Source organism: Acanthaster planci, linkage group LG07 (assembly GCF_054643075.1).
Source record: "Acanthaster planci isolate LZ-2023a linkage group LG07, COTS_SCS, whole genome shotgun sequence".
In the NCBI taxonomy this organism is placed as follows: Eukaryota; Metazoa; Echinodermata; class Asteroidea; order Valvatida; family Acanthasteridae; genus Acanthaster; species Acanthaster planci.
In genome coordinates, this window is record NC_141783.1 from 6,519,283 (window position 1) to 6,541,018 (window position 21,736).

Consider the following 21,736-nt stretch of genomic DNA (forward strand, 5'->3'; position numbering starts at 1 on the left):
TGTTTACGTAGTCTAATAATATTAACCGCAGTATGGTTAATCATTAACTTTTGCGTAGAATGTTGGTTCTACATAAGTTTCACCAGAAGATGGCTATCTATAATACTTATGTCGATAAAATAGGCCTGAGTACGGGTAGTGTGTTCTTGCCCAAGCGTTTTGGGGCGAACGATTTTTGGACATCTTTGAGGACTTCATTATGCGAAGGCCAACGTCGCCTGTGTCCCTTTTACTTCATATTTTTCATATGACATGTAGTACAACCAACGGAATGGAAAATAAGTCATATAACTAAAATTGGTTTTGTGCTGAAGAAAACTCATTATTTGCGTTCATAATACAAGGCTGCGGATTTTCTGAATACGAAATTCCCATTTGGAGCTTCCTCATGTAAACCGACAAATGAAGATAATCTGAGTTGTTTAATTTTGCAACACAATTTGTTTTGCTGCGTGAGTTTCATTCGAACAAATTTCCTGTGTATTTGACATGTTCCCCATTTTGCATTGTCTTTAAATGAAAATCACGTTTTAGTGATCAAACTTACATTAGAGTAAGGAATCGAATTAACTAAGGCGAAAGGATTTGAATTCAAAGGTAGATCAGATGTAATGATAATTACTTAGAAACTAAAGTGGTAGTAACTTAAATCTACCAAAATTTGAAACGACGAAACCAAATTAAGGTAACAAAGTTGCCTTAGAACTGATGACGTCACACCTTTAAATCAGTAATTAATTTTAGTTTGTCAAATGAAAGTATATTTGGGGAATCAAACCATCTGTGCAAGCTTTTTGTTTTGAGCTTCAACACCGTACTTTGCCACAGGTTGCTTTCCATTTATCATCACACTTAATAAATATAATGCACTGTACGGGAATATTTCATTTGACATATCAACTCAAGACATAGTTCTTACTTCTACACTCAACATTCGTTATTTACATAACACTATACTCATAATCATTGGGCGATGATGTTCAGTAATGAGGGCTTGGGCAAGTGCTGCAGGTGTCTTAACTACTAACAGATTTTCATTCCAATTCTGGGATGTTCAAATTCGTCAGCTGATGTTGGGAAAACGCACTTAAGTCATTCACCACTCGATTTCACAATTTAACACAGCGTGCCAAGAATTTTCATAACTGTAGGTTACATTAGTCTAAGCTGTTTCAAGTTATTCTGTTACCTATTTTATTAAACTGTACACAATTGACCTTCAAATTAAATTGCAAAAGTAACACGACAGCAAGGCTGAAAAATTAAAAAGAACGTCAATACAAAGTTCCTTTACAACAACGAAAACAGTACTCGTCCAACTTCGTTACGTTTCCATGCACCTAGAACGAGTCAAATATTCCTTTATGAAGTTAATTGAAAAATACACATTGCAACCAACAAGAAAGGAAAGAATAACTGATTTTTTCCTGCGACCTTTGCGCCTCCCATTGAGACTGTTACGTGGACGTTTTACGAAAGTGAACAAATATCTTTTTAAGACAAGCAAAAATAGGGACAAAGAAATATACTTCAAAAAGGCAAGGAAAGAAAAGAAGAGGGTTTTTCTTCTTTTAAGTAACTGAAATTGTACATGCTCTAAATTCATATTTGAAGCACTATTTCAAAAACATTCTGCTTTTCCTAAGTGAACTTATCAATCATTATGTTATTAATAAGTATACCAGTTATGTAAGTATCCTTAAGAATATTTACAGACATATTAAGTTTATTAAAACAGTTGTAATCTCATCACCCTTCCTGTGTTTATCACAAAACCAGTCACGGGAGATACAATTTAGTACACCTGTATTAATTATAAGGTCTTCAAATACAAGAACAGTAGGTTTCAGTTCCTGTCAATAAGACCTTCACACAGAGGCTTTCTTGTACCACTATGGGAAATAAAAGTACGACTTAGATTTAGAACATGTCCATTAAATCACAGCATTTCCGAAAAAGGAAAATCACTTCATTCGAAGCCCATGTCACTAACAACCCTTCCTTGAAGAAATGCAACTTGAGTGTTCTTATTTGACCCAAAAGCTTCTCAGGGGGACAGGATTTCTCCAAAATGTCCGTGTTAAGTTAAAGTCCCGACATCTTTGCTTTTATTGCGTGATGTTTTTTCTTAGGGTTTTGGTATTAATAAAACTTGCCCCCCCCCCTCCGCTGGTATTCGGTATCCATGGAGATGTGTGGGTCACAGAGCCACGCAAGAAGCATCACTCGGAGGTTGTTCTACATATTTGGGGTTTTCGTTGAAACACAGACTGTGGCGATACATTATTCACAATCAATGTCTTATTTCCATTGTTATACACAAAGGTTGAAGCCATTTATCAATCTGTGTGTGTTGCAAATGTACATGTAACATGGTGACTAGAGGTCTGCTGCTGCGAGTACGGTAGCCTGTGGACTTCTTCCGTCCATGAATACGAAGTCATCGGGATCCCATTCGGCTATCTCTCAGGCTGGAATCGCAACGGTATTAGCGTTTGCTGGAGACAACTCATAAACATCTTCCTGTGCACAGACTGTGATCGGCCTTGACAACCTGTGTTCGCAATTGTCCACTTTGAGAAACTGAGTTAGTCGAGCTCTGTGTTTGAGGAGCTGTGTGAATGACAACCCGCACACAAGAAGACGTGGGAACTTTTTAATGAGATAAGCAAATGCCATGGATCGAGTTGCAGTGATGTATTGGACGGACAGTTCTTCAAAATACCACGCCTTGTAGTTCTCCAATGGTGGTGTTTTCTTGCTTTCAGGTATAACCACCCACGGCTGAACTTGACTATTAAATTGAGATCTTGAACAACTGCTTCCTTTTCACATACATTAACAAGTTCCGCTTTTATTTCAGAGAGTGGAATGTTTCTAGTATCCGGTTTAAATCCATGCATAGGCACTTTCCATGTGTAGCTCTGCGTGTCCTCCAGTTCTTCGTATTCGCTCGATTTTGACTTTAACTGAGGAATAATACTATTTCTTGTTCGAAAACTGATTTATCAGACCGACGTGCTTTTCGCTTAAGACCCCTTTTAGGCATTCCAGCACACCAGACAGTTCTTGTAACTTTGAAGTAAAAAACTCTTTTTGCTCAGGTTCAGTGAAAACGCCGGGTGTCTAACACTTGTTCAATTGTACCTTAGTTAAAACTTGCGATGAACTGAAAAGCGTCAGATGCCGCTGCCATCCTGTTGAATGTCATCAAAAGAACACACCGAATGAAAGTGACTGCACAACCATATATACGTGTACATGTACATTTGTACGCTGTAAGCATTTTGCGTGAGTGGGTGCTCTCAAGGACGAACCTTCGCTCGCGAAATTGAGTGTCACCACTGAGAGCTGAAAAGTAAAGTCAAGAACCAACCTTCTGCAATTCTCGCGCGGTCTGTCGGCTGTCTTATCACGCTCGAAAATTCTTGGAATTAATTCCTAACTCAAACCACCCCATGAAACACTCATGTTGGAATTTTACCTTTGTCTTCCTTAGGTAATGTTTAGGAAAAGTCACCTGGAGATGGGTAAAAAAACGAATTTCACGTCTGGTGAAACTAGGTCTCCTTGTTCCTGCATGGTTAGCTGACATGACGCAGTTATCAGCAAAGCTTGGTATTAGAATCTTTCGTAAAAGTGGAATATTACTTGAGTTTATTACCGTTTTTTAGAAGTATGTGGTCTGCTTTTACTTTGGCTTTTACTGACGTACTTCCATAAACTTTCAGACTGTAAATGTTCATTTGCGTACAAGACCGCCGCACCGCACTGTTCTTCATGCATCTTAGATTTTCGGACAGTGACGGGTCAGTTTTTGGCAGGATATTTCTCCTTTAGGTCACGTGATTTTTCAGTTGGTAACCGTACCTACGAGCAAATATTTTCCAAAGCCCCTTTTCTGAGTTGCGTGGATTTTAAAGAAGTGACTGAACGAAAAAAATATTACAAATTCTCAAATCTCTACACGTCATTTTTCCTATCAAGGTTCCGGCCAGAAGCGCGCCATCAGGGGTCAACTTTAATTGACGGGTGGCACTTCGTGCATGACGTCACTAAGTAAACTGTCGCGGTATCGAAAACACAGAACAAAAACACGGGCGATTCACAAAAGTGCGCCCCCAAGAGTCTGCAACTCGTTGGCCAATCACAACGCGCGAAATTTGTCACTCATTTCCGGGTGCATGTGATCCCACGGGATTTTTCCAATAAGACAGGCCATAATCAGGAGGGATCATAGAAATATTTCTATAAATGCCAAATTTGGGACTGACAGTTTGCAGTTCGGGGTATTTCTTTCACAAAAAGTTCCAAATTGCGGGCCTATTTGAATATAGAGCTGGGCGGCTACATGGGAACTTAGTTTCACTGCTATTCGGAGGTATCTTCCTTGAAAGGCGAAACAAATTCGTGGCTAACCCCCATGAAATTGAAATGAAAAGTGATCTTCTGTCCATAATCGTGAATTTCTAGTGAAAAAACAAGGAGGGCTACCTCTTCTCAAGAGTCAACAGGCGGCGCTATTTCGGTCCGGTTTTGCACTGTTTTCTATGGGCGCGTACTTTGTGTAGCGCAACCTTCCAAACGCGCACTGGGTCGACAGAGTTAACGCATCGTGATTGGCCAACGCGTTGTACGTTTCTTGGTAGTGGTGCGGTGGCGCACGTGTATGCTGAATGACGGTATTCATACTGAGCGCATGGTGGTCGCTTTAATCCGTTTATTTTTGCAACTTCGTGTTTGAGGAATCGCTGGCACACCTACTTGATGACATTGATGGAGTAAGTACAATGAATTTTGCTTTTATTTTGATACTAATGGAGAAAGGAAAAGACCATGTTGAATGTGAGACCAGTGAGGTAACTAGTCTAGGCTGAGGGGGCATCTGGGGGTACACAATTTTTTCAGGGGGGCACTGAAAATAATTTAACTAGCATGACTAGGTGCCTGTCTAAATGCCTACCTACATAAATGGACGTAAATGCCCATTTCAAACGGGGGGGGGGCACCTGTGGGGCAGGGGCGTCCGTTGGGCATATAAGTATTTCCAGAATTCTAACATTGCGTACACTTTCATGACTTTATTTATACATGTACCTGTACTGTAGGCTATTAATTATGTCCACAGTTAATTTCTGTTATTTCAGTCCTGAAGGTTATTTAGTCTTCATACTCGAACCCTAAATGCTCAGTGATAACTCACAGTTCTGCCACTTGAGTCTTGAATCCGATACAAACAATATTGATCACACAGTTCATTCCAGATCTATCAGAGTGATGAATCTATTTAGGAAAACAGTTTCTGCAACGAACATCTTGGTGGTGAAAATACTACAATTTGGCTTTCAGAGTTGTTTGATCAAGGCACATGTAGACTTACATGTGCCGTCCAGATTGGACGGCACTTGCGGTCTCTTCAGTTGGGGTTATGTACATGTATGAGACCTGGGTGGGACCATATGAGAGGGCACAATTTTCCTAGCAACCGACGCTCCTTTGGTGGGAACTGCACCGCAGGAGACTTTGTATGAAGTACACTCATCATGGTTGCGTCGCTACCAGTAAATGAACTCTCCCTACCAACATGCATGACATGGCTCTTTTTGACCAATGAGGGTGTGCTTCTGCTCAAGGCGGATAGACCTACATGTCCATTTCAGAAAGAATTCCATGATGTATGATTGTTACCAGGCTTTTCTTCCCACCTCTCAAACTGAACATCTCTTCATTGTCTTCTTCACTCATTATCATCCTGTAATGTGCTAAATGCATTGTTGGATGATCAGATAAATAAATAAATAAAATAAATGTAGATGTAACATGGATGTGGCTTGACACCATTTGCACAAATGGACCATGGAGGAAGAAACCTTAGGACACTGGTCTGAAGTGTTCAAGTGTTTTCTAAGTGGAATACCAGCAACATTTTCACTGCTAAATTTGGACCTTTTAGGACACATTTTTATTGCTTTGAGATGGCTGGTGGTACCTATGCTAATAATGTTAGGTCACTGTAGTGGAATATTATTGGCATCAGTAAAGGATTTCTTTCCGTTCATGTAGGCCTACATCTCGAATAACATTGAGGATATCAAGTAATCTGCCATTGCATCTTGACTGTTAGTGTTCCCTCACGTGGCGCACTTGAAAAACTTCCCAAAACCTCCGCATAATCATTTGAGAAGTTCTGTTTACTTGATCATGTTGATACATTGTTCTTCATGAGGGGTTTTAGTAGGTCTGGCCACCCTGCCAACAGTCTAGACTGCCCACTAAAGTTTTGCCGCCCCGCCAAAACTCTCACTGCCCTGCTATTGTTGTATTGGATTTTCCCTAGTCTCCACCATCTTCCCAGTTTATCTAAATGCTTCAAAGTCTACCGCACTTTATGGAATGAGCATGATGAGTTTTCTATCATTATTCAGCACAACAGAAAATCACTTCCCACCATTGGTGATAAAAGACACACGCAGTATATTTACAAAAGCACAAAATTGAACTGGTTCCAATTTCCCTATCATAGAATTTCATTTTGTAGCATCCACAATCAATACCTCAAATGCATTGTTTTTTCTCTGGAAAAGACAGTCAATTTCCTACTTTTCCTATTTGAAATAAAACTTCTTTTCTTCTGCCTCTAAAACTATTTCTTATATGTTATACATTCTCAGACAAGTTCAGGTGAAATTTAAACATCTTTTACAAAATTTGTTTCCGAAAACATCTAGAAAAGAAAGTTTTGACCAGCTTCATGTAGATTTCCGTCTCGAACTTCGCTATTTTTAAACGGTTTGTTAAAAATCACGAGAGCCCAAAAATCAACCCCAAAATACTGAGTGATACGTCATTCTGTATGTGTGATTCCAAATACTTGTTTCTTACTTAACAGTGCTAGAAACGTTTGCATCTAATTTATGTTAAATCAAAATGACTTTTGGAGTTTCCATTTTTTTGTAAATTGGCCCAAAACTAAATGCATGTTTTTCCTCATTGTGGGTTACACCGTAAGTGCACGCACACGTACATTGCGAACTCAACCACATGGGCGTAACGGAAATGTACATGTATGTGACGTAATGGGTTCATCAACTGCAGCGTGGAGGATGGTCGCTGATTGCTCGCTGTACAGCTGAAAAACTTGAGTCAAAACTTACACAAGTTTCACTTGTTAATTCACTGAAATTCTTATTTATGAACTAATTTTCTCGAAATCTAGAAACTCTTAATTAGAAATTAAGTTCAGTGGCTCTTGCTGACTTTTTACACAAGAAAAAAATTGTTATTTGGAATTGGAACTGGTTAAACCGACTCAGAACTAGAAGTGCACTGTAGAAGCTTAGAGTCACCTTATGAAAGTACGTGTAATTTTGTAGTCTTCCAATACACGAGGTGACGACTGATCATATTTCACTGGAATTATAGGATTTTGTCGCTGGAATTTGACCATGGAGTTATTTTTGAGATCCGGAATTGGGGAAGCAACTGTACATCATCCACTCGTACTGCACCCACGTACATAGGCCTACATGTACGTAAATGTAACCCCGAACCATCTGCTCGATGGCGAGTTCCAATCAGTAAAAAAAGAAAATGCCCCAGAAAAAAAATCAACTTTTGATGATCTCCCGATAACAGTCTTGCCTCCATTTCAACATGAGGAAATTTGATTCAAGAAGTCTAGAGAAAGTGCCCAGGAAATATCTCAGGTTGCACCACAGAGCATCTAGAATCCAAAATTTCCCCACACCGTAATGACTTCGCGCTCTGCACTCGCATCATGTGCCGCCCTGCTTTAATTATAGGCTATAGAAAACACTGCTTGATATTATTACATGTACCTCAAATTACGTACACTTACACAAAAGTTTAGAAGTGTCCATTTAGCACTGAAGAAAAAAAAATGGAAAATTGAACTACAATAAATAATCGTTACTTTGTCTGCTTTTTGACAGCTCTGACAAGTTTGGCCTCACAGAAAATGATGAAGATGACTCTGATGTTAGCCATAGCACAGACAGTGAAGGTAAGTACATGTACTTTGTCCAAAGACTGTGTGTAAAAAGGCCCTAGATATCAAAAACAAACAATTCTATACAAAACCTTTGTACTGTAACTTCCTTTGTCTGACAAATTCGATTATTCAATGTAGCTTTCCACTAAGGAAAGATACTGCTTACATTTTTTGTTCATTTTTTCAATATTTTATGATGAAGTTACCACTCACTGCATAAGTTAACACCTCAAGTCAGTGATGACATCTGTATTTTATCTCCTATTTGTTCTTCTCAAGAAGCGGGCTCAAGAGAGACTCAGGTTCCAGTGATGACCCAAGTGACAGCCACTCTCACAGTGATGAGGAACAAGAACAGTGGATGGAGAAAACAGCAGGTAGAAAAGCTGTCACTTGTCAGTCATATTTGCCATCTGTGAAGAAATCGATTTTTGCAGGTAGATTTGGTCCTGATACTTCTAACATAATAACCCTAAAAGAGCTTGGTTATATTGGACCACCTCACAGCCAGCAGCAATCCCCCAAGATTGGGCTGTCCAATGCTGGATTTTTTTTACAAACTTTGTATGCATGACTTTCCTTCTCAATACAAACATTAAAGTTTTATCTCAATCAGTCATATGGTTTGACAGTCACTTGGAAGTTGGGAATGGCAGCGGAAAAGTATACATTCTTGGTTGACCTCTCTCAGACAAAAAAAGGTGCTGTGCAAAAATGGTATGTTGGATTTTCACAAAAATGGTGTTGGAATGACCAAAAAGAGTTATTAAAAAAACTCCAGAAGGCTTCTGGAAAATATGCACCTGGATAATATTGGAATATATGTTAAAGGGGGTAGATTCCCTCTCCTCTCCCCCCAGCTCTTTTGGGTAAAATTCAGAGGTTCTTCAAGAAATTTCCACTCACACAGCTAGAGTTTTCACAATTTGTTAAGTTGAGAAAGCAGTCACTGGGTATCTCTCCTGACAGAATTACATAAGTCTGTGGCAAATGACTGAAGCCACTCACTTGTGGCTTTAATCATCTAGCCACAACCTCAGCCTTTTGGACATGGCCTCAAAACCACAACTCTGCTGGGGACATGCTCAAACAAAAGTACATTTATTACAATGTATACAGACATAACTGCTCCCTTTTTGTTCAAGGTGATAGCAGCGTGGTTGGTCCCCTGCCTGTGGGCTCATCTTCTGGCATCACTGGCCTGATAGAGTAAAGCGATATCAGCGTCGTTGGTCCCCTGCCTGTGGGCTCATCTTCTGACGTCACTAGCCTGATAGAGTAAAGTGATAGCAGCGTAGTTGGTCCCCTGCCTGTGGGCTCATCTTCTGGCGTCACTAGCCTGATAGAGGAAAGCGATAGCAGCGTAGTTGGACCCCTGCCTGTGGGCTCATCTTCTGACGTCACTGGCCTGATAGAGTAAAGCGATAGCAGCGTGGTTGGTGCCCTGCCTGTGAGCTCATCTTCTGGCATCACTGCCCCAGTATAGTAAGCCATCTCTTGATTTCCAACAAGAGTAGTTATGATTTTGGTTGTCGCAACAATTTTTTAAAGATACATGTACAGTCCACCATTTTTCTTTTGTGGATTATTTTCCTTTGAAGAGCAACAAAATTACTCAGTCTAAAGAAGGGAACGCAAGAATGAACCTGATGAAGATGAAGTGTCAGCTTAATAGTGAATGCTCCATATTCTGAGAAAACTATTCTAGGACTTAGATTTCAGATCAAAAGTGGCTGAGTCGTGTTTTAGATTGCACCTAAATTCAGCATCTGAGAAACATTCTCATATTCAGTCGAATGCAGCTACACCTTGTCACCCCCTGAACTGATGAATTATAGAAACTGCTAGTGTCTGTGCATCGTGTCAACACTTGCACGCATTTCTAATAGTAACTTTCCAAAAATTGAGAAGGTGCCTGCTTGAAATCATTGTTTCTTCATGATGACCGTTTGCCAGAAAGAACAGTTTCTCACAACTGGTTTAGATAGTCCTCTATCTAAACCAAATATGCTTTTCAACAACAATTTTGGATACCTTTTGAATAACTCAAATGATAGACTGTACAGTACTTGTAACCCATTTATCCTTGTACAGGGTTCCCACAGTCATTAAAAATCCTGGGAAAAAGTTGTCCCAGAAAGTTATGGAGAACTCACAGAAAATTGGTCCGAGGTAAAGTCAGGAAAATGAAGATTGTACAAGGGTAATTTTGATGGTGGTTATAGTGCCAATGGCAGTCTTCCCGTTTATTATACCAAACAAATTTCTGTGCAGAGTGGCATTAAATGCCATGGAAATTGTCATATTTTAGTTCTGGAAAGTGCAGGAAATGTCACTGAATTTGATTTTCAGATTTCGTGGGAACCTTGCTTGTAACTATCAGGGCCCAATTTCTTGGCGCTGCTTAGCACATGATTTCACGCTTACAGAGGCTCTGCGTATTTCATGCATAGCATAAACAGTAAGTACAGCCAAATGCATCCTAACCTTGGAGAAAGATTAGCTTAAACTTAGTGATGTAACAACAGAAATCTCTATCTGCACGCAACCGTAAGCACAACCACCCTGAGCACCGCCATGAAATAGTGCTCAAGGTTAGCACATTTTCTGCTAGTTTGCATGATTTTTCTTCTGACCGTGTTAAGAAGCCCCATGAAATTGGGCCCTGACCCCACCCAGCCTGTTACACCCTGCACTCCCCAGCACTGTATGGTGTTACGACTCTCCTGAGTTCACATACCCTTGCCCAGCCTACATATGCAAATTTCCCAAGTGCCTATTAAAATTCGCTGAAAAGAGTTGGTTATGCATTCTGCCCCTAGACCCTCCACAATGCATTGCGGTCCTGCCGCCATGTTTGTCCTTCTTTTATAGGCATCTTTAATTTACTGACATGTCTTTATGACATTTTCGGAGTTTCATGTACCATAACCTTCCGCGTTTGTGAATTGACTTGATTCCTGAGTATTTCTGTGCTATTGGTAAGAGTGCTTTTCTTTGTATTTCATACTTTTGTTGTTCTTTTCTGCCCCTTTTTTCCTGTGCATTATGTACAGGTTTGGGTGTGACCTACCATTTGATTGTGTTGTGTATGTGTATGGCTGTTGAACAGGGCTAGCGGGCAGCCCTTTGTTCTTCATGAGGTGCGTGCCTTCGAACAATAACGGCCCAACGCTGATATGTGTCTGGCCGTGGAGCTGGGCTGGCAGGCTGCCTCGCTCCTTTGTCGTGCAGTTTGCGTTATCTGAGATTAATGGCCGTGACAGGGAGAGACCCAATGGGCCGGGGTTGAGTGAGCAGCTGCCGCAAGTACCCCGGACCCTTTTCTACATTGATTGGGTTGAGCAACATTACTCTTGATCACTGGTGACCATGACTGGAATTGTTCAGGTTGAGCAAGCAGCTGCCGCAACATTAGCCTTAATCACTGATGACTACTCCGGGTGCCTACCGGTTGGGCCGAGCTGACGTTACCCTTTATCATCGTTGACCAAAGCCTAACGAGCTGTTTCTTGTCTATGCTACGGGTACTGGATGTCGCTACCGGCCACATCCCAGGTGTCCTTACCAACCAATGGCCCAGCGGGGCTTGCAGGGTGATGGTCTGCTGTTTGCTCCTCACCGGGTGACGTCCGCTTGGAAACCAGGCCAGTCAACTCATCCAACAGGTTCCATGGCTGGCTCGCCACACTTCACTGCTTCAACTGCTGGCGAACTTGCGCTACAACACAGCACCCAGCCTCAAGCCACATCAGACAATGCTAGCCCTTTTGGACTGCTACGCCACCAGGTCTATTATGATCTCTGCTCTGCCGATAGACTCCGGACATGAGGTCGCTGATCCCGACATGGGATGTTCCTCCCAACGACTGACCTCTTGGGGGGATCCCCACCCAGCCGCATCTCCATCCGTCCCCGCTTCCCGCTCCCCCCGCTCCGGCAAAGACTCGGAGCGAAAGGCCAAAATCATCTTCGGCTTCTTCCTCATCCAAGGCTAAGAAGAAACGCTGCTCCAATCCAGATCCGCCCCCATGGATGGTGACCCCTCAGTCCCTCTCGGAGGCCTTTACTTCTTTTGCCTGAAAGAAAGACTCCAAGCCTCAGCCGGCAGCAAGAGAGCCTGACCCAGATCCCCTTCTGGCCGTTCCCTCTCCCTCGCAAAGGGCACCTTTGGAGGTGGAAGTGGCCTCTGTTCTCCAGCCAGACCAGTTTATCCAGCGGGATCCGGCCCGGGATCGTGGCAACTCTGTCAATCCGGCACTGCACTTTGGACAAATAAACTAACTCCTTCACCTCAGTTCCCGCACACTGAAGTCCTCTGGCAGTCTCCCTATGACTGGTGCCTAACGTGGGGGTCATGTATTCATCGGTATGGCTCACCAGTCTACACCCTAAGGCAACCCCACGCCTCCCGAGCCAGCTACAACTACTGCCACTCACCACGAACTACAGCTGTCAGACGAACTTCACAGCCGTTCACTCAGGTGTGACTTGGAAGTTACAACACCTGGAGCCGACACCCCATTGTTCATTTGTTCATCGGGCTTGATGACTCTGGTCTGCTCTCTCAGAGACACTGCCCACTTTAGCCAGCTGCCTTGAGTCAATCCCCACTCCCCCGGTGACTGCCCCAGACCTTTATGCCCTTTGTGAGGATCTCCTTCTGGATCCTCACCCGGATTTGTAGCCAGCTCTGCTTCTGACTTTACATCCAGGTTCATCTCCGGCTTCACATCTGGCTCCGTTGGTCTGACCAATACACGACGGCGCCCATTCATTTTACACACATGTATTTTTTGAATTGATGTTGTGCTTAATAAATTCATTCAATAATAATAATAATTCAACATATCCAGGCTCTACTTATGACTCACATCTACCTCCAACCCATGAACATGCTACGCGTGGGGGCATCTCCTTTCCGTATTTGGTACAGCTGGTGATGTTTCCCATTCAGGCCTACGCCTCTGCCTTGATCTGTCGCGACTGTTGCGAGGTCATACAAAAGTGTGCCTACTATCTGCGCACAATTTTGTTTATGGGTTTGCTATGGTTGCCTTTCCAACTGCGCCCGGTTTAATCGAAATCAAAGGTGGAATTGGCAAACATTTGTCAATGTCACCATTTACCTGCTCGTACTCTCTGTTCCAGCGAGTAAATGGAAAGGTCATAAGGCTGAGATAGATGTAAGATGAAATAGGATATGTAGGTACTTAAGTCATGGAGCGGTCTTCCATCTTCGGGCGCTTCTTACGTGGAGCCTTTCTATTTTTTTGCAATGCATACGGAATAACTTTAATTGACCATGCATTTAATGATATGGCCATAGTCCTCCAACTTAAGGATACAAATGGCCACTTTGAACATAGTATTATGTATCAGGGCTTGTTACATGTATTCTTTTCTTATAATAAATACTTCAGCCTCGTTTAACATGTGGGGGGACCTTCCTACACAATCACCTCCAGTGGTGGCCCATCCTTTGGTACCATTAGGTCAGGATGTAACTGTGAAGATGGCTGTGTCAATATTCAGATGGGGAGCCCCTCTTCCTGCACTCCATGCCTCCGGGGGCTGGGACACTGCCTCTTGGGACAAACACAAATGTGTTGGAACTTCAAGCGGTGTTCTACGCTCTTCTCCACTTTCGACAACACGTAGTAAGTCGTTCCATTCGTCTAGAGCGAAAACTCCACGGCAGTGGCATACATAAATCATCAGGGCAGCAATCGCTCTCCCCAACTCTGCCCTTGAGTGGCAGCTCTTCATGTGGACAAACGATCAAGGCATCACCCTCCAAGCCGTCCACATAGCAGGAACCAGAAACGATATGGCAGACGCACTCTCTCAGGGTGCCGTCAGGCAATAGACTGGACTCTTCATCCAAGCATGGTCAGCCAGATCTTCGCGGAGATCAAGCGTCCTCATATCGCATCCCAGGCCCATCCCCCAACGTTCTGCTCCAGGTTCTCTCACCCGCGGGCATTGGCGACAGATGCCCTACAGATCCACTGGTCGGGCCTTCTGGCATACGCCTTTCCTCCAATCTCCCTCATCCCGAGGGTTCTGTCCAAGATAGAATGGGAGCCATGTTGGATCCTCCTCATCACCCCATTCTGGCCTTGCCGACTGTAGTTTCCAGGACCGACAAGACTCCTGGTTCAACAGCTGTTGATCCTTCCGGTCAGGGAGGACATTCTCCGTCAGCCCAAGTTGGGATCTTCCGCCCAGCATCGGAGGGTGTTCACTTGAAGTGCTGGACGTTGTCCAACGATCTTTCAGAGCGTCGGGCCTTTCTGCAGATGCTGCATCCATGGCGACCCGGGGTCGACAACTGTCCTCTCAAAAGATTTACAACAGCCAACTACAACATTTTACTAGATGGTGTGTCCAACCGAAGCTCCTGTGAGTTCTGCCGCAGACTTTTCATATATCTATTCCACTTAGGCCTCCAGATTGCTACCATCCGCAACTACTGGTCAGCCTTGGTAGCCATTCATTCAGGCTTCAGCGATGGATCGATGGTCTCTGATAACACTGCCATCCATCATCATCTTCAAGGAATGTTTGTCAAGCATCCTCACGTCAAACGGCTTATTCTATCCTGGGACCTTGGAAATGTCTTACGCATTCTTGCCGGTCCCCCCTTCGAGCTGCTCTCTGATGCATCTGATCTCTATCTCAGCATCAAACTGGCATTGCGGTCGTTACATCCAGACGCAGTAGCCAACTGCATGCTCTATCGATTGCTGAAGGTCACATCCGCTGCGAGCCGCATGGGGCTCGCCTTATCCCAGCCATTGAGTTTTTGACAAAAAACAGACGCCTACCTTCCGGCCTCCTGACATATTCGTTCCCGACAAAGCCTCACTTTTGGGAGATGACAAGAAATGGTGTCCGCTTCGCACTCTCAAGTGGTACCTTGCCAGGACCAAGTGCCGCAGAAAGTCTAGTTCACGGCTCTTCATCACTATGACAAAACCCTTTCATCTAGCATCAAAAGACACTATTGCCCGATGGACAGTTTCTGCCATCATCTTTGTGAACCGAGACTGGTCGGCACAACATGACCAGACAACCCAATGTCACTTCAGGGCCCATGATGTTTGGGCCGCCTCTGCATCCTGATTGTTCTTCAGAGGAATTCCTGTAGCTGCACTCTACCAGGCGGCTTGCTGGAGATTCCCTTCCATCTTCACCGAGTGCTATCTGAAGGATGTTCTGCTGAGCCCATGGCACAACAGCCTTGCGCTTGGCGGTCTGGACAGTGCCCAGCACTGTCCCGGGCCGGACGGTGAATACTTCATCTTCTGGTGGGTGTTCGCTTGAGCTTGTATTCTTTAGTAATTACACTCCTATTGCCGACCCACCTCCAGAGTACGGTGCCACTCTGTATATGTAGGCTGGGCAGGGGTATGTGAACGCGGGAGACTCCTCCCCATGTTAGTGTGGGTCGGGTCTCCTAGTGATATTTACCCCTGCTCATATCAGCTGCTCCCGACCGTCCTTCCCCACTTTGGCTCTGGTGACCTTACCACTTCGAAAAGGACGAACATGGCGGCGGGACCACAATGCATTGTGGAGAGTCAAGGGGCAGAATACGTGTTTCAGCGAATTGTAATAGGCACTTGGGAAATTTGCATATGTAGGCTGGGCAGGGGTAAGTATCACTAGGAGACCCAACCCACACTTCTCTGAGGGAGGAATTTAACAGCCACCCCCACAATAAGAGTCTATGTGGTGATGGGTTGAAACGGGGATGTTTTGCTCATTTGGTGAAAAAATTATTACAATGTGACTGAAAAACCTTAAGTGACCTTCTCTTGTTGTTTTTTGTTATTTTTCCCTGTGCTTAGATTTGGGAAGGCCTCATTGCCAGGGGAATGTACTGCCATGGCTGCCTACATGAACGTTGAGGCTGGCTAGTGTTATGGTGCCAGTGGACTGACCGATGATATCTCCAAAGTGAAGAGGCAGGTTACGTCATAAGCAGCACGGGTAAGAATCCTGTGTTTCATATCATTGCTGGCTTTCTGCAAGGATGAATCTGGGAAAGGGAGAAGGGGCCAATTGGGGTTGTTATGACCAAAAAAGGAGCAAAAATTGTTTTCATTTGAAAAATGAAAGGACCTTTTTGGTCTATTTAATTTCCCTTCTTTTAGAAAGTGGAAATGTAGCCTAAAAAATTTAAAAAATTTGGTCCCCAGAATCAAGTTTGTTCCCCCCTCGAAAAAAAGTTTGGTCCTGGATCCACCCTTGGGTGCTTGCGGGTAGCTTTTAGGGCAACCCTGACCTAGGGATGGTTGTGTGCATTGTGTCGACCAAGCAAGACGATAGGGATGAGGTTAAAACCTTGTAACCAGGGCAAGCTAGTTGAATGCACCCACTATACTGGAATTCTTCACATTTTCCTGACCTAAAGTTCCTTTTCCTTCATGGTTCATTGCTGTTTTATGACAAATTACCATTGATCAATTGTCCACATGTCCTGAGACATGTTCAACATGTTCAAGGAGCAATGCGGGTTTCATAGGTTTAATAGTGAAACTCATGAAATGAAACATCTAATCATAGACATAAAATACCTTTAGACCGACGACAGCAGGAACACAATGTATGGAAATTCTCCATTTTTAATAACCATGAGCAAATGGCTGCCTTGTCCCCTGGGGTTTTATGATTTGCTCTGCAGCACTGCTCTACACCAAAGAAGATGGATTGGGGGCAACTGTGGCAATTGTCCATCTAACATTATTTGGCCCTGTTAATCTTTTCATTAAAGTTCTAACCCGGCACTGTTTATTTTTTCTTCCTCTTAATATTGCCCATTATTAATATTAAGCCATTAGTAGAAGCCAAGGTACACATTATGTGAAATTCAGAGAAATTCCTGACGCCCCTGTTGCTAGTGAATATTTTGAAAAGCAAATTTAACATGTTTTCTCAAGTTTTATCTGATAGAGCACAGTGAACTGTGTTTCTAAAACATTTCAAAAATAAAGTCTAAAAATTAAAATCACATACATTATGGGGATTTGTTCAGGCTTTTTGAAGGTAAGCAACAAATATGGACAAAAATTGTGTTCAGAGCTCTTATTTAAAGAAGGATCTACCTTAATTTTGACAAATATTGAACCAAAACACAAAAAGGGATCACGTTGTAAACACTTAACAGTATTTTCAGTCACCATCCAAAATTCCTGCTTTGTGTCCAATTCAGCAGACTTGTGCACACTGTTAAAATATTTCTGCCCACACTTTCGGGATCAATCGTTGATTTCTGTAGGAGCTATTGGTCCATAGATAATTTAGGTTTGTGGTCTTCCCTAATTGATTACTGTAAAACAGCGCCCTCACTTGTTAGGAAAAGGGAAAGACAATTTTAAGTGTGTAAAAATGTCACTTTTGATTCACTTAATCCTAAAGGGGTGTCTGGAAAAATATTTTAACAATGAGTACAAATCACAAATGCTTTCAGACGTAACGGGTCAGCAGTGTCAAAGGAATCCTCTTGTCATAGTTAATTTTCTGACAAGGAGCGTACAAGGATCCTATAATTTTTGAAGAATGTCTCAATTTCTGCTGCAAGTTAGTTCGTTTTGTGGTTAATGTCTTCCCCAGATGATGCTGATGAGAAGAGCGCCCTCGCCTCCTTCAACCTGGAGAGAAGGAAGATGGAGGACAAGATCCTATGGGACTTCACAGAGATTTATGAGAATGCCAACGAGAGGAAGTAACTCAAATAGATGCCAGTCCTCGCCTCCATCACTAAGGAACAGTTTTCAAGTGTGCATGAGGGATCCTCATCAGAATCTTAGGCATTGATTCACAAAAAGGCAAGGAAAGGACTCAACCTTCTTAGAGATGCAGTTCCTTGCTTCCACCTTAGTGATGGAGCAAGTCTATCTGCATTTTTGTACACTACTCAAAGGATTAAAAGATCATACTTAGTGATAAATAATTTAAACAAATGGTATTCACATCGCAAAATATGAGCGTCATTTAATTTGGCTATTTTTTGGCATCAAAACAAGAAACTTTATATATAACAGGTTTGCCCTTACCCAACATATATTAATAAGCACTGTATGCTCAGTGCTTGTCCGAGAGCTTGCGAAAAAAACCTCACAAGCTCACTCGGGTGGGACTCGAACCCACGACCTCCTGCTTACTAGTGCAGATGTCTTAACCACTCGACCACCGAGCTTGCCGGGATCGGCTGGCCGGTCCGAGTCAAATGGAGCAGCGGGTACCGCGAACAATTTTCAAGATGTCCAGGTTCGAGTCCCACCCGAGTAAGCTTGTGAGGTTTTTTTCGCAAGCTCTCGGACAAGCACTGAGCATACAGTGCTTATTAATATACGTTGGGTAAGGGCAAACCTGTTATATATAATTAACATCTCCCCAACGCAAAAAAAAAATACATCTTGAAAAACAAGAAACGTCCGCTACAGAGTACTGAAGTCTCACGATACTGGAAAAAACTTTGGTCAGCACCTTGTCCAGGTATTTTATGACCCTGAAAAGGATGTACAAAAAATAGCTTAACCAAGCAATGTGAGGGCGCTATTTACGATTTAGATCAATATCGCAGTAATGTGAGGGCGCTGTTTATGAGTTAGAACAATATTGCAGTAATGTGAGGGCGCTGTTTATGAACTAGAACAATATTGCAGTAATGTGAGGGCGCTGTTTATGAGTTAGAACAATATTGCAGTAATGTGAGGGCGCTGTTTATGAGTTAGAACAATATTGCAGTAATGTGAGGGCGCTGTTTATGAGTTAGAACAATATTGCAGTAATGTGAGGGCGCTGAAAAACTTGTGAGATTTTGATTTTTGGACAACTGCAAAAAGTAGAGAAATGGCTTTTAAAGCCATAGACAGTGGGAAGTTTTGCAAAATTAACATTATTTTCCATAACACAGAAATGAATGTTCCTGTTTATATAGAATAGAATTTAGCCCATCCAAACATTAACTCTCGAATAACGTAGCCTACATGGATGCCGCCGTGTTGCATATTGCTTGTCACTAACTACCAGCGATAACCGGTTGTTTGTTTCGGGCGTTGGCGCCGCCAACCCACGAACAAAAAATCGAGCTGTTTGTGAACATACAGGAACATGCTGCCTGTACTTGGCCATTATGAGTCAGAATGATATCATGGTAATGTGAGGGCGCTGTTTATGAGTTAGAACAATATTGCAGTAACATGAGGGTGCTGTTTATAAACTAGAACAATATTGCAGTAATGTGAGGGTGCTGTTTATGAGTTAGAATGATATCACAATAGCATGAGGGCACTGTTTATGAGTTAGAATGATATGGTAATGTGAGGGCGCTATTTATGAGTTAGAATGAATTCGCAGTAATGTGAGGGCACTGTTTATCAGTTAGAATGATATCGTGGTAATGTGAGGGCGCTATTTATGAGGTGGAATGATATTGCAGTGAGGGCAGTATATGTGATTCTGAATTGCATAAATAAGCACTTTGAAGATGTATATCAGCATGAAAAAATTTCATGTAACTGTTGAGACCCTTTTATTCAGTTCAATAATGCAATGTCTGTCATGTATCTGTTTGCAAATCTTTCCAAAAATCACATATTTTTATAATTATCTGTAAAAACGATGATCGATCAAAAAACAAAATCAAATTTGTGGTTGTCAGGACAAAAAACCCAGCTTCACAGTTTTCCAAAACCTAAATACAAAATGGTAAGAGGTCCAATATTTCAGTCACTTTTTCTCAAAATGTCCTGAAGTGAGATACATATGTGTTCATCATTTTACCACACTTGGGTTGTATAGTACTGGCCAGTCTCCTTCATGTCATTGTACCTCCAACTCTCTAAGACACTCCCAGTCTCTCACCCCCTTGCCTCAGAGTCATCTCAATTTATGCGCAAACAGAGTGAAAGATGGCCATTTTGAAGTTGTGCAATACCTAAGCATTATACATAGCCCAGTGCTTTTTGACCCTTCCAGCTAATTGGGCTCTGAAACATGACCAAGCAGTTGCATTGTCTCACATTCTGTGGTGCTCAGCCAAGCAAGAACATGAGTTTCAGTGTACAATAAGTTAAGTCAATAAGGTACACACCTGGCAGAAATGTTCAGTCAAATGTCTGATCCTTTAATTTTTTTGAGTAGTGTATATTGGTATACGGTACATGTACATGTACAATGCTGCTATGATGAACAATGCATGGTGTAGCATACCTCCCCAACTATTGCGATTTCATTGGCACTGTTACAGTCGTTGCATTTTCATAGACCTAAAAACCAACATGTTCTGATTTCCATTAAAAATGGGGAAAAAGTCCCAGCAAAAGAGGGCGCTATTTGCAGAAAATGTTGAAATATGTCAGTTGTTACATACATAGGTATGAGTTCTTGTTGGTTTAAAACAGATAATCTTGTGCGGCTGCTTGTTCTGCTATGGGCTCATATCATAGCCTTTCCAATTTCGGAGTTTATTGACATCTTAACAATTGAATCACTGTCATCAGTCCTAAATTTTTTCTTTAATTTTCTTTAAAGCAAATTTGTGAGGTTTAGTATTAGTGCGCAGAAAATCTCTGAGCCAAGAGGCATGTTCTGCATACCAAATTGTTCAGTATAGTGACGTTGTACTGTACTTGAATCCAAATTATTCATTACTTAAGAGGTACTCTTTAAATTGAATAGACAATTGGTCAGTTTGCTTTCAAAGAAAGACTATTGCTTGCCTTCAATTTGTTTCTTTTCATTGTAATGCATGGACTCATTAATGCACATTTGAAACATTCATGTGCACATGTTATGCAATACATGTACTTCAAAATTTTCTAATAATTACCATTTGGAAAGACTCTAGACACTTTGATGCTACTTCTTTTGAGGACTAAAAGCTTATAACTATTGCATATTTTTAAAAATCGAATGGTGTTCCCATTCAGGCAGCCAAATACCAGCACTGCAGTGGCCTTAATGCTGTGCAGTGCACTGTTCAGTCAACCCAGTGGCTGTTCTGAACCTCACTTTTAACAAGTTTGCCCCCCGAACAGAGATATTGACAAATGGGAAAAATCACCAACATTGGGCTGGATAGCTCACTTGGTAAAGCACTGGTACAGTGTTCCAGAGGTCACAGGTTCAAATCCTACTCATCAATTTCTTTGTTCAGCTTCATAAGTTTATCCTTGGACGAAATTCTATGTGCATTTTGTATTTTCCAAGTTGTACATCCACATTGCCAGAGCATTAGAAAAAAGTCTTCCCCTTGAAACTATCGCAAAACTGCAAGTCACAAATTGTTGGCTCAGTGCTGAAAGGTCATTACTGCAAAAATGTTGTTTTTGAAAACACTCCAAGGGCCTTAATGCTGTGCACGAAAAAATATTTGATTTAAACAGGTTTTATTTTTTAGTCATAAAACTAGTTTTATAAAACTGTTTTGGATGGCCAACATTTCACCAATTTGTTTCCCAAATTAATGTCTCAACAATATTTTTCACCATTAAAACACCATTTAGTGCATTCAAAGGACCTTTTAGCACTGACATGAAATTTGTTTCACTTGAAAATATTACCTTGCAAAAATGCTTTGTATGTGAAACAATCACCATTTATTGCTGTAGCCAGTTCTAGTGAAATAAATGCTCATTTATTTAAACTAACAGAACAACTTGTTTGTACATATATATCTATTTGTAAAACTGTAGCACTTACCCATTTGAC

At 42.1% G+C, this 21,736-nt stretch overlaps 1 long non-coding RNA gene across 4 annotated transcripts; it reads left to right on the forward strand.

Moving 5' to 3' along the window:
* The first annotated feature begins 4,141 nt into the window (after window positions 1-4,141).
* On the forward strand, window positions 4,142-20,704 carry LOC147798595 (uncharacterized). Of its 4 annotated transcripts, none has more exons than XR_015425774.1 (6): window positions 4,142-4,781; window positions 7,953-8,023; window positions 8,291-8,388; window positions 9,157-9,496; window positions 15,868-16,009; window positions 17,633-20,704. It is a non-coding gene; the product is annotated as an uncharacterized LOC147798595 (long non-coding RNA). The 4 variants fall into 4 exon arrangements; XR_015425775.1 differs by having other exon boundaries at window positions 15,878-16,009; XR_015425777.1 differs by having other exon boundaries at window positions 8,294-8,388.
* Window positions 20,705-21,736: the final 1,032 nt, after the last annotated feature.